This window comes from Mixophyes fleayi, chromosome 8 (genome assembly GCF_038048845.1).
Source record: "Mixophyes fleayi isolate aMixFle1 chromosome 8, aMixFle1.hap1, whole genome shotgun sequence".
Taxonomy (NCBI): domain Eukaryota; kingdom Metazoa; phylum Chordata; class Amphibia; order Anura; family Limnodynastidae; genus Mixophyes; species Mixophyes fleayi.
This window is the reverse complement of record NC_134409.1, coordinates 129,232,856-129,245,744: the sequence shown is the minus strand read 5'-3', so window position 1 is coordinate 129,245,744 and position 12,889 is coordinate 129,232,856. Positions and strand designations below refer to the sequence as shown.

The following is a 12,889-nucleotide window of genomic DNA, read 5'->3' as shown; positions in this document are numbered from 1 at the left end:
GAGTAATCTCGACTTCAACAAGGAGCGGATATGAAGATATGTACGCTGATGAGTTCGGGTGTAGTACTCCTCTGCTACACAAGACGCAGCAGGAGACGGCCAATACCTATGTGGAATGTATATTCGTAACAGAATGCACAGAAAAAAATAATCCTATTCAATTAATGTCACCTGTTAATCTTATTATAGGCCTTAATGACAAACATGTTTAACAAAATATTTTTTTTTCTATGAAATACATTAAGGTGATCTTAAGGTCTGCTGAATATAAAATACATTTTTACAGTTGCTCCTGATTACAAACACATGTTAAAGCATGCACATGCTAATGTCAACACTAGTCATCAGGACTTAGACTAGCCCTGTAGTTGGAGCAAGACATACTGCAGAAAAACAAGCAACTTTGAGATGGCCAAAGCGTGAATCGGACATGGCTGTGTGCGCTCGAGTTTGGCACGCCCTTACATGGGGCAACCGCAGGATTTGTAGAGGGGGGTTTCCACACCACGCCGCCAGTGGGCGTGACCAGCATGCATGGGGGCGTGGTTATAATTTTAGACAGTGCTTGGCTGCTCTCAAACTCTTCCTATCCCCATAATATACATGGGCAATGCTGTGTGCACTACTGTTAGGTGCACACAGCTCTCCCTTTTCAAGCAGAGCTGTGTGAAGCGGGAGCAGGGTCTATCCACCTCAATTATACAGTGCCCCAGGCTTGGAGGGGGTTTCCAGGCAGTAGGAAACCCTCCCCTCGGTTTGCCTATGCTTACTGTACATTTACTACCCTCCCCGCCTCGTTCCCAGGCTGTAGTAAGTGTCCTTTGCGTACGAAGACAGATGGAACATTGCTGCATTTAGTTGGGTATGGCCCTGTCCTCGGCTTGCGCAGATTAATTCTGTGTACAATATGCACAAAATCGGCATTTATGTTCCTTTATGAATCAGGCCTATAGTAGTCAAACCAATAGTACAGTAACAATTCAGCTATGTATAATGCAAAAGCAATCTACCATACTTAAACTCATAAAATAATTATAAATACAACTTTATTAATTCTGTAAAATTTTAACACTAAGGCGCTCATTAAATAAAACGACCAGCTGTCAGGCATTTTATTTTGAAAGATGTGTTTTTGGATGGAAAGGAAGAGAGAGGAAAATTCCCTTATTTAAATAGCCAAGCAGTCAGCTGAGAACAATTAGTTTTAACATGAATAATCTCCGCCAGTGCAGACGGGCCATAAATAGAATACCTAAAATTACAGCTAATGCAAATATATTTGCGCAGGCTGTGATGTTTCAAAGATCTTGATTTACTCTGAATCACCGAGCGGCTCTACCACTTCCTAACATGAAAACATTTTGTTTCTCAAATCAGGAGAGCGCAGATAGGAGCTACTTGGGGGACTAGCTGGTGGGAGTTTACCCCGCTGATTTTGATGAATAGTTCTGATTATTTATTTTCAAATTAAGATTAAACACTCCTGGGAGAGCTTGTTAACGGAATAAATAAATAGAAAAGTGGGTGTGTTTATGCAAATCTTGATTTTTGTTTCTTATATAGAACATTAATAGCAATTAGTAGCGGGTAGTAAAGTGTAATTTTATTCTGGAGTGCGGGAAGCCTTGATGGCAGAAAGACCCCTTGGAATAAAAATGACAGTTGAAATACAAAGTAATTCTAGATGAAAAAGGATTTTGTCATCTTCAGAAATGTAACTAATTCCACAATTTGGCAAAACAAATAATGTGTATTATATTTCAACGAGGAGGGGAGAGATCATATTGTTTATGTGATATGAATACAAATGCTTAGAGTGATTAAACTTGTTTATCTTGTGTGTAGGAAGATTAATGTAAAAAATTATTTCTTGCTGTTTGTACTAACTGGAGATTAGAGCTTTGCAACTGGGATAAATTGTGGAGATGTTGCCTACGGCAACCAATCAGATTCTAGCTGTCATTTTGTAGAATGTACTAAATAAATGATAACAAGAATCTGATTGGTTGCTATGGGCAACATCTCCACTTTTTCAAACCCGCAGTTTGATAAAGATAGATTTCCCCTAGTAACACTGACTGGCTCTCGGTGTTCTGCCCCAGATTAGGCCTGGCTGTCCCACTGTACTGACATTTGTAGCGACTGTTTGGAGGTACATCAGTGAGCCACGCCTACTGCGGCGGATTCTCATGACAATGTGGAGGAGTGGAATGATGCAGTGGTAGATATTATGCGCTCTATTGGCTTTCTGTCTGATTTCAATAATCTAATGCGAAGTATCAAAAATAATTTGAAACATTGAGCAAAATGAGCCAAGTGTATTGGTTGTAGAACTAGTTGGTTCAATGCTATAAGAGATATTATATAGAAGATTGACAGTCAGGTCTTCAGCTATGTATTGGTCAGTATGTAACTACAAGTGAGTAAATGGTATTAAGGGGTACAGTCAAATGCGGACTTTGTCCAGATGGTTCATCTCTTGCAATTATACAAACAATCTATAAACATAATATGTATATAAATATTGCATGTCAGGTATGGAGGTAATGATAGATGACTCAAAATGTAGTGTATATTTGTGAGTTTGAGAAGACTGTGTCCTTACTAGAGATGCTAACTGACCCCTGTGAACCGGTTTTGGTTTTGGTTTTGGATCTGGATCTAGATTAGCTTTGTGTTTTGATTTTGGTTTTGGCAAAACCGCCCTCATTTGTTTTTGTTTTGGATTTTTTTAGGAAAAATCCTAAAAGATGCTAAAATCACATATTTTTGCTCTTTTTTGTTCCTACATTATGATTAACCTCAATAACACTAATTTCAAGTCATTTGCAGTAAATTTTGACCACCTCACAGGTCACAATATTATTTTCATACACTTTGGGACAAATACTGCAGCGACCTGGCTGGATGGTAAGCGACAGAGCAATGACACAAACACACGGCAGTTCCTAGCACATCTAGGACACATTGGCACACAGCAGTGGCAGAAAAGAAAAATGGGGGTCCGCCCTCCCTCCCACCCCTCGCTATGTTGGATCTTAAAAAGGAATTAAAAACTCGCGAGATCCAACGACATAACGATGACGTTTTGCCTTGTTTTCGATTCCGAGGGCGCGACAGTACCGAGCCGGCTCGGTACTCGGATCCCATAAGTTTCTGTGGGTTCGGTTCTCGAGGAACCGAGCCTGAGCATCTCTAGTCCTTACCATATAATCATATATATTGAGCCTGATAAAAAAAAAAAACTTATTGACTGGCTGCTTATGAATATCGCATTATAACAATTTATTAGCCTAGTAGCGAGCAATTAAATCTCCATTAAAGTCGTAGACACACCTCTCATAAATCTGTAAAAGTCTCACGTTTGTACATTAAAATCAATATCAAAAATTGATAAACCGCATAAAAGTCCACTAAAAAGAACCAAGGCCGATTCAGTACATATCAAGTTCCAAAATACTGTATAAACACCCAGCTAGGAGGTAGAGGAATGTCCCAGCTCGCTGCAGCCATGCCTACTTTTTGCCAGCGCACTGTCCAATAGAACATCATTACAATTTTGCAGCCTGGCAGGTCCCACAGAAGACCCGCTATCAAATTTAACACCCCAAGGCAGCATTATTCGCTACAGGAGTTCCAAGCGACTGGGCAGCTGTCATAGTCACTAACAGTACCCACGTTCTCCAGCCATACCCAGTAATATGCCCAGTAGTACTGCCCTTTAATGAGACCAATTGCAGTAGTGCCAAATAATGTCAAAAGTTGCAACCCAAAAATATGACCACCAGTACTTAGCTTACCACTGCTGCCATATATATCACACAGACCTGGGGGTAAATGTATCAAGCGGAGAGTTTTCCGGCGGGTTTGAAAAACCAATCAGATTCTAGCAATCATATATTTTGTACATTCTACAAAATGACAGCTAGAATCTGATTGGTTGTTATAGGCAACATCTCCACTTTTCAAACACGCCCGAATACTCTCAGCTTGATACATTTACCCCCAGATGTTCCTCACTCTCAGGAGGATCTGAAGACCCGAAAAGATTCTATAGGTGCAGAACCCGGGTCCAGAGATGCCACCTCGAAATTCATTCCCCAGACAAGAGGCGCAGTTGTGTACGTAACATCGCACTCTCTGTCTGCATTTATTTTGTATTTGCAATTTACTCAAATAAACCAGCAAACCTTTGATTTCTCAGCCAAGTTCATGAACTACTTATAGACTCATTGCTGCGTATTAGCCAATGGCTCCACGTACTAGTTATCTTATTTAATGCAACCCCACCCAATATGTATTAATTATTTCTGGACTTCCTACACTCAGGTCTGTATATTTCCTGAAATCAGTATATTATATCCCTACTGCCAGAGCACTGGATCATTATATCTGTATATATTATTATTATTATTATGATTTTATGTATATATTGCATTGATTATTTTTTTTATCAATGTCATACATTTTTGCACAGAGCTATAAACAGAATTTCCTTGTTAATATCATTATTTTGCAATGGTACTTCTTCCATATGTCCTGATTTGACTAGGACAGTCCTGCCCTCCCTCTTTCCCCCATAGATCCACCGTTTCCGTAGTATAATCACCACAACTGTTTTAAAATGTGCGACAAGATGGGTGTGTGCGGGAAGACCAATAGAAAACTGCAATGTCAGTGCCGGCAGCTTCTTATTGGTCCAGGTAGCCACTCCCCCCTCTGCAGTGCCACCCAGATTTGGCTTTCAGATAGGTCTCTGAGATCCCTGGGACAAATGTCTGCCAGAGATAGGACTGGTGGGTAAACTGATTTTCTCCCTACGTTAGGAAATGCAGCTTTAAGAGGACTTAAAAACTGATTTACTTAAAATAAAGCCTGTAACCAAATTCCAAATATTTCCCACTAACAAATCGTGGCCCACCCCCTGTAGTTTTGGACTCGCCCTGAAAACCCTATCCACATACCTTTTAAAGAGTTGAACTATTTGGTGGCAGTCTACAAGTCTGTGCAGCAAGATCCCAAAAGGATTTGGTGAACTCTATTTTAGGATTGGTCGCACCAACATGCAACATTTGCGATCTAAATTTGAATTTTCTGTTGCAGGGGCGCTAGGGGAGGGCTTAGTATCTCCCGAATGGCAGACGTCCCAGACCCCTGGCGTTCTACCAGTGAGAGGAGGATTTACAAAGAAATATTTAATATAAAAGGGATACCTCTTTTGAATTATTATCTAATTTTTAGGGCTCTGTCTGTTGATTCAAATGAGTACCCATCTGAAATTAATTAATTCATATATCATCCGATGATTTTTCAAGGACTTGTAGAGTTGTTTTGATAGGCAGTATAGCAGATGTGACTATTGTTATTGCTGTCTATAGAGATTTTACTCTGCAACTCTGTTTGGTTTTAGGTTATTAGTGTAAAAATGCTTAGGTGATATTTAAAGAACACCAGAAGGTACTAGCTCAAATATAGAAAAGGACTGTTATCATAGCAAAACAGTAAATAGAATTAAAATTTGGGCATATGACATATGGAAAAAATGGAATTGTATTGCTTTATACTGGAAATAAAGCACTTCCTCAAGCTGTTATTACATAACAGGGACTACCAGACTCACAACCCCTTACTGTCTTTTAGCTCTGACTCAATCATTACAATAGACATCATCAGGCACCCAACCCTTATAATTCAGAGCTACTGGTCACTGTTACATTCTGAAAACAGTTCACCGTTGATGCTTTAGAACATCTAATAGATGTAAGTGCTGTACTTCAACCATAAGGCAGCAAAGAAATAATAACCATTATTAAATTATCCTATTACCAATTGGGGAATTTGAAATTTATTTAGACCGAGTATTCCTATGATGATTCCTATAGATTCTGTTGATTTGCCAAATAGTTAGCAACCTACCAGAATCTGTTCTCAGGTTTTAGGCTGAACCAGCATTTTCTAAAGAAAAATAAAATTACCTTCTGTAATTCCAACATCAGCGATGCAAAGAAACAAAATGAAGACAAAGAAGTGATTAGAATTCTCAATATAGCAACATATATATATAAATATGCATTGTGTTTAACAATTATGCCACAGGGAATCAGCTGCACTTTATGAAATGATTGATGGGCGACCCAGCAAGAGACGTTATTACCAATAATAACTGAGCAACTTACGTGTTTTGATATATTGCAGCTTCGGGAGTCCACATTGAACCTGAATGCAAACAGAATAAAAAGTAATGTGAAAAAAATGAATACAAAATCTTTGTTTAAACAATAACAGGTTTGAAAGAAACTGATTATATATATATATATATATATATATATATATATATATATAGATATTTGCTACTTCGAATCTGATGTCCGTGTATGGAGACTGGAAGTGAGCTGTATTGTAACATATGCCTGAAACATTTTATCCTGTGGTACGTGCAATTTTATTCCTTTGAATAAATTTTTTACTTGGATAATACACCATGGAAGCGCCCCTTTTGTTTGAATTTTAGGAGAATATATATATATATATATATATATATATATATATATATATATATATATATATATATACACATATACACATATATATATATATATATACACACACACACACATTTTAGTGACGCTATATAAATAAATAGATGATATATATATACATATATATCTTCATAATCTATTTATTTGTATAGCGCCATTAATTCCGCAGTGCTGTACAGAGTACTCACTCACATCAGTCCCTGCTCCATTGGAGCTTACAGTCTAAATCCCCTAACACACACACAGACACACACACGCGGAGACTAAGGGCAATTTAATAGCGGACAATTAATCTACTAGTATGTTTTTGGAGTGTGGGAGGAAACCGGAGCCCCCGGAGGAAACCCACGCAAACACGGGGAGAACATACAAACTCCACACAGATAAGGCCAGGGTCGGGAATCGAACTCATGACCCCAGTGCAGTGAGGCAGAAGTGTTAACCACTGAGCCATGGTGCTGCCCATATATAGATTCTGTAGTAGTAATACTGCAGTAATAGGTAACAGGTAACACAAATTACATTGTACAATAATATAAAGTTTGAGTGACAGGCTTATACTTCACTGGCCTGGGGGTTATAGGTCAATATATAGCCAATTGTACAAAGTACTATAGCAGGTTTTCAAAATAAATACATTAAACAGGATGTGACACTCCCATATATATTATATATATATATATATATATATATATATATATATATATATATATATATATAATACATTAATTTTACAACAATCTGTCATATACGACAATTAAAGCGGCATTGGTGAGGACGCACTAGTGTGACGTTAATCTTCTTTATGCATTTCTGTACAAATTTACTGCACTGGACACAAACACATGAATCACTACGAAGCCTAAGCTACATACACAACACATTTTATTTTCCCTTCACGCGTTTTACAGACAAAGCCATGACACTTTGTTTCTTTTCATTTTCTAGGTTGTTTTTCATTTGAATGTAATGTCCAGATACAAACATTTTTTTTTAAACAAAGGCAGGGGTCATTTTTTTAATTTTTTTTTAAGTATTTTAGTATATCTTAGTCGCCCTGCTATCAAAATAGGTACCGCCATGACCACTTCTTATTTATAGAGGGAGAGTCATAATTATGACGTCCTATTTAAAGAACACGTGTGCTTTAATCAATAGCAACGGCTCACCAGTGTGGTTTAATTAGTCTATTACTGTCCAGCCTCCTTGAAAACTCCCCACAAAGAGACAGAATCTACTGTAACAAAAGGACGGCTATGGAACAGCCTTTAAGATTGGAGCTTTTACACCTGTCCCCAAATACTGCAGACAGCTCCTACTTAGTTCATGTGACAACGTTGCTGTCTCATAGGCAAACAGAGAAGGGGTTTCCTAGTGCCGAGAACCCCCTCTCCAAGCCTGGGGCACTGTATAATTGAGGTGGCTGGACCCTGCTCCCGCTTCACACGGCTCTGCTTGAAAAGGGAGAGCTGCGTGCACCTAACAGTAGTGCATGCAGCATTGCCCGTGTATATTATGGGGATAGGAAGAGTTGGAGAGCAGCCAAGCACTGTCTAATATTATAGCCATGCCCCCATGCATGCTGGTCACGCCCACTGGTGGTGTGGTGTGGAAACCCCCCTCTACATACCCTGCATTTGCCACTGTGTCTATGTAGAGGTTTTGTCGCAGTTTCAGACTCCAGAGCTCGAGGAAGACCACACTGGACTGTATTTTATAAATCCCAAAACAGAATAACTTCCCCCAAAAGATATAGAGGTACTATCACAAAACATTAGAACATTTAAATTGCCGATTTGAAATTTGAACAAAATATAAAACTGTGTGGTCAGACAGCAGTGGAGACATTATGAGATCGTGGGCATGACCTAACGCTGCTAGGCGCATTCAATCATTTTACGTAGAGGGGCTGAACCCATAGGGGTGTGTCTGGGGCCATGCAAGTGGGTTCCATGGAATGATCGTCTATAATTCAGGTGTGGTGTATGGGGATCCTTCATTGTTAATGAACTTTTTACATACTTGTCTACTCTACCAAAATTTCGGAGAGGCTGTGACGATGCACCCCCCCCCTTGTCCCTTGGACCTCTCCTCCAGGACAAACCGGTGGAGACGTCCATAGAATAGGCAAGTAAGACTTTTTATATACTGGAATTGTCCTTTAACTTTATAGTTAATTCTGCCAAGGTTACTGCAGTTGAAAAATAAGTGAGTAAAGCACAAGGAGAATATTATCCGACTGTTCAGGGAGTCAGGGTGCAGTTAGGATCTGCTGCTTAGGAAGAACATCAGACATACAGAATGCATATGAGCTAATTGCCATACAGCCCTGCACATGTGTTTTTCCTATGTGTCCAGTCTGAAATGGCAGGAATGGCAATCCTAGCAACAAGTAAAGCCCTATCCTAATTCTATTAATGACTGTGCACAATTCATCTCCCTGGTGTATAAATGAGTGGGCTCCCAGCCTTTACAGAGCTAATGGAGCAGCTTAATTAAATGCAATAATGAGAAATCTGTAAATTACTGAGTTCTAGCAGAGTTTTCCCCATCTCGGTTCAGTGAGAAACAATTAGACACCCCACATTTCCTCTAAGGGGGTAATTTGCAAATTTCCAAGGCTGCACTAAGAATCAATGGGCCTTGGTGAATCACCGGCATTGCCATACGTCTAACAGACCTTATGCGCTGCCTGCATAGAGCACAGAATCATTTTAGTCTGCGCAGAACACAGAATCTTTTTAGTCTGCACAGAACACAGAATCATTTTAGTCTGCACAGAGCACAGAATCATTTTAGTCTGCACAGAGCACAGAATCATTTTAGTCTGCGCAGAGCACAGAATCATTTTAGTCTGCGCAGAGCACAGAATCATTTTAGTCTGCGCAGAGCACAGAATCATTTTAGTCTGCGCAGAGTACAGAATCATTTTAGTCTGCACAGAGCACAGAATCATTTTAGTCTGCACAGAGCACAGAATCATTTTAGTCTGCACAGAGCACAGAATCATTTTAGTCTGCGCAGAGCACAGAATCATTTTAGTCTGCATAGAGCACAGAATCATTTTAGTCTGCGCAGAGCACAGAATCATTTTAGTCTGCACAGAATCATTTTAGTCTACACAGAGCACAGAATCATTTTAGTCTACACAGAGCACAGAATCATTTTATTCTACATAGAGCACAGAATCATTTTAGTCTGCACAGAACACAGAATCATTTTAGTCTGCACAGAGCACAGAATCATTTTAGTCTGCGCAGAGCACAGAATCATTTTAGTCTGCGCAGAGCACAGAATCATTTTAGTCTGCATAGAGCACAGAATCATTTTAGTCTGCACAGAGCACAGAATCATTTTAGTCTGCACAGAATAATTTTAGTCTGCACAGAGCACAGAATCATTTTAGTCTGCGCAGAACACAGAATCATTTTAGTCTGCGCAGAGCACAGAATCATTTTAGTCTGCACAGAGCACAGAATCATTTTACTCTACACAGAATCATTTTAGTCTGCACAGAGCACAGAATCATTTTAGTCTGCGCAGAGCACAGAATCATTTTAGTCTGCATAGAGCACAGAATAATTTTAGTCTGCACAGAGCACAGAATCATTTTAGTCTGCACAGAATCATTTTAGTCTACATAGAGCACAGAATTATTTTAGTCTGCACAGAGCACAGAATCATTTTAGTCTGCGCAGAGCACAGAATCATTTTAGTCTGCGCAGAGCACAGAATCATTTTAGTCTGCACAGAGCACAGAATCATTTTAGTCTGCATAGAGCACAGAATCATTTTAGTCTGCATAGAGCACAGAATCATTTTAGTCTGCACAGAGCACAGAATCATTTTAGTCTGCACAGAATCAAGTCTGCACAGAGCACAGAATCATTTAGTCTGCACAGAGCACAGAATCATTTTAGTCTACACAGAGCACAATCATTTTAGTCTACACAGAGCACAATCATTTTAGTCTACACAGAGCACAGAATCATTTTAGTCTGCACAGAGCACAGAATCATTTTAATGCAGATTATGCCATCCCTGGGCTCTGCCACTCCAGTTCCTCTGCACCTACTTCTTAAAATGATAATTTAATCTTTTCGCTGGAAGACTTTATAAACCAACACCCTCCACACTTGCTATCCTTTACCTTAACCGTGGTCTCTCCTCCGGGACCCCATCCATCTACGTTGTAAGCATACCTCCCAACTGTCCAATTTAGTTCCTTGCACAGGTAAAGTGAAAAGGCGTACAGAATTAATTGGTATAAATGCGTCCAAGTGTATTCAGCTCCTCTCCGGAATGGAAACTGCCACATTCCGATCACTACACTCTCAGAGACACCGATAAGGAACTGAAATCCTCCCCCTCCATGCACCAACGCGTTTCAACTCTTACGAGTCATTCTCAAGGTTGTGTGGGGGGGGAAGGTGAACTTAACAGTATATATACCGGTATATATAAGCAGCCAATCACATTGGACCCTAATTAACTATATCACGACCACTATAAATATCAAACTTCAAATATAGCTCAATAAAAATGAAACAAAATAATTTAAGATACACAAAATTTTCATAAAAACACAAATAAATAAAAACTGATGAGGTGCTTTTGAGAAAAGAGAGAACCTTTCATTCAGACAAAGTGGCTTCTACAATTATCGATGAAGAATTTGTATCTACGAAGACTTTTTTTATTTGAATAACAGGAGTCGTGAGTAGTATAGGGATATACGGGACTGAATCACTGCATTGGAGACATAAGATCAGGTACAGTTTACCACATTCGTACTGCACCAAAATCCCAGGTTTTTGCCGGGGCGAGCTCAAACGACCCGGGTCTTGGTGCAGTATGAATGGTACGAGTCAAAAATCCCGGGTCTAAAAACCCGGGTCTTCACCCGGGATTTATCGAGGGGTAATTCCCAAGGTCGGACCCGGGTTTGCCTACACTATGAATGGTGCAACCCGGTTTTTCAACCCGGGTTGCACAGAAAACAAGCTGATTGGCTGTCTGCCTGTCTCTGGAGGATGATGTCCATCGGTGGGAGCCGTGGAAGATTCGAGAAGGAGTTTAGGAGAAATGGTGGATGGTGGAGTGCAGATCAAGCTGAAGCAGAATCGGAGTTTGTTGGAGAAAATTGCTTTTATTTCACTGAAAAAGTGTGTATTCACCACCACTTTTGCATCATCTTTATGCGTCAAAAAACCAGTCACCTTTCAATGACATCACCATTTTTCAGCCAATGAAAACTGCTCTGGTGATGACTCCCACAAAATTGCCAGGGCACAGACTTGTGCAGTATGAATGGAGTCAACCCGGGAAATTCCCGGGTTCCGAGGTGCAGTATAAATGGTGTTTCTGAGCTGGGACGCCCTGAGCCCGGCAAAAACTCGGGATATTGCCGGGGCGGGCAGTATGAAAGCGGTATTATAGTGTGATATGATTTTATTCATAGCTGGTTTTTGGAGTAATGCCTTTTTTTCTATTTTATTTTGATGTTTGGTATTTTGTGTGGGAGCTGTAGCCCTGTGATAAAAAGGGCTGTTTTTTTTTTCTCCATTTGCGCTAAATATTGCTATTCTTTTCTTTCTATTGTAAATTTCTGTCCTATGCATCTATGGAGGTAGCCCCTGAAGTTGCTGTAAGGGGGTCTCGAGATTCCTCTTGGCGTCCCAGAAGGGAAGGCAGCCTATCTGTTCACCAGGAAACTATTACATCTTTGAGGTACAGAAATGGAGGTTTAAAAATGGCTTACTCCTCTGATCTAGCTAAGAGATGGGTGCTGTGCCATTTAAAGTGGAACTGAATCTCACCCTGCTTTTTCTAATCGATCAGAGATTTTCCCAGAGCCGTAATAAGGGCCGGGCGATAGGGGTGTCTGCCCAGGGCGCATCGCTGAAGGGGGGCTCAGTTTATCAAAAGTTTAGGTTCACTGCTTAAAATTGCGGGTTCGGAGGGCTGCATTTTTCTCTCTCATTCCAGGGGGTAAATATATCAAGCTGAGAGTTTCCGACAGATTCGAAAAGTGGAGATGTTGCCTGATAGCAACCAGATTCTAGTTATCATTTATTTAGTATACGTTCTACAAAATGACAGTTAGGAATCTCATTGGTTGCTATAGGCAACATCTCCACTTTTCAAACCCGTCGGAAACTTGCAGCTTGATTCATTTACCCCAAGGCGCTAAAATTGTAAGTTACGGCTCTGGGTTTTCCCAAATATTATACTTACTAACAAAACTTATACTGACAAATAAAACAGCAAATTGCATTAGACTACATACAGTGTTAAAAACATGTTACATTGAAACCTCAGTCCACCTCCCAATCTCATCAGGCATACAG

General features: G+C 39.9%; 1 protein-coding gene across 1 annotated transcript in view; it reads right to left on the bottom strand.

The window, feature by feature from the left end:
• CPNE9 (copine family member 9) overlaps window positions 1–6,211 on the bottom strand; it is a 118,170-nt gene extending 111,959 nt beyond the window's left edge. Inside the window, exon 1 of the mRNA XM_075183495.1 lies at window positions 6,177–6,211. The gene's annotated coding sequence lies outside the window, so the exon portion shown is untranslated. The remainder of the gene's footprint in view (window positions 1–6,176) is intronic.
• Window positions 6,212–12,889: the final 6,678 nt, after the last annotated feature.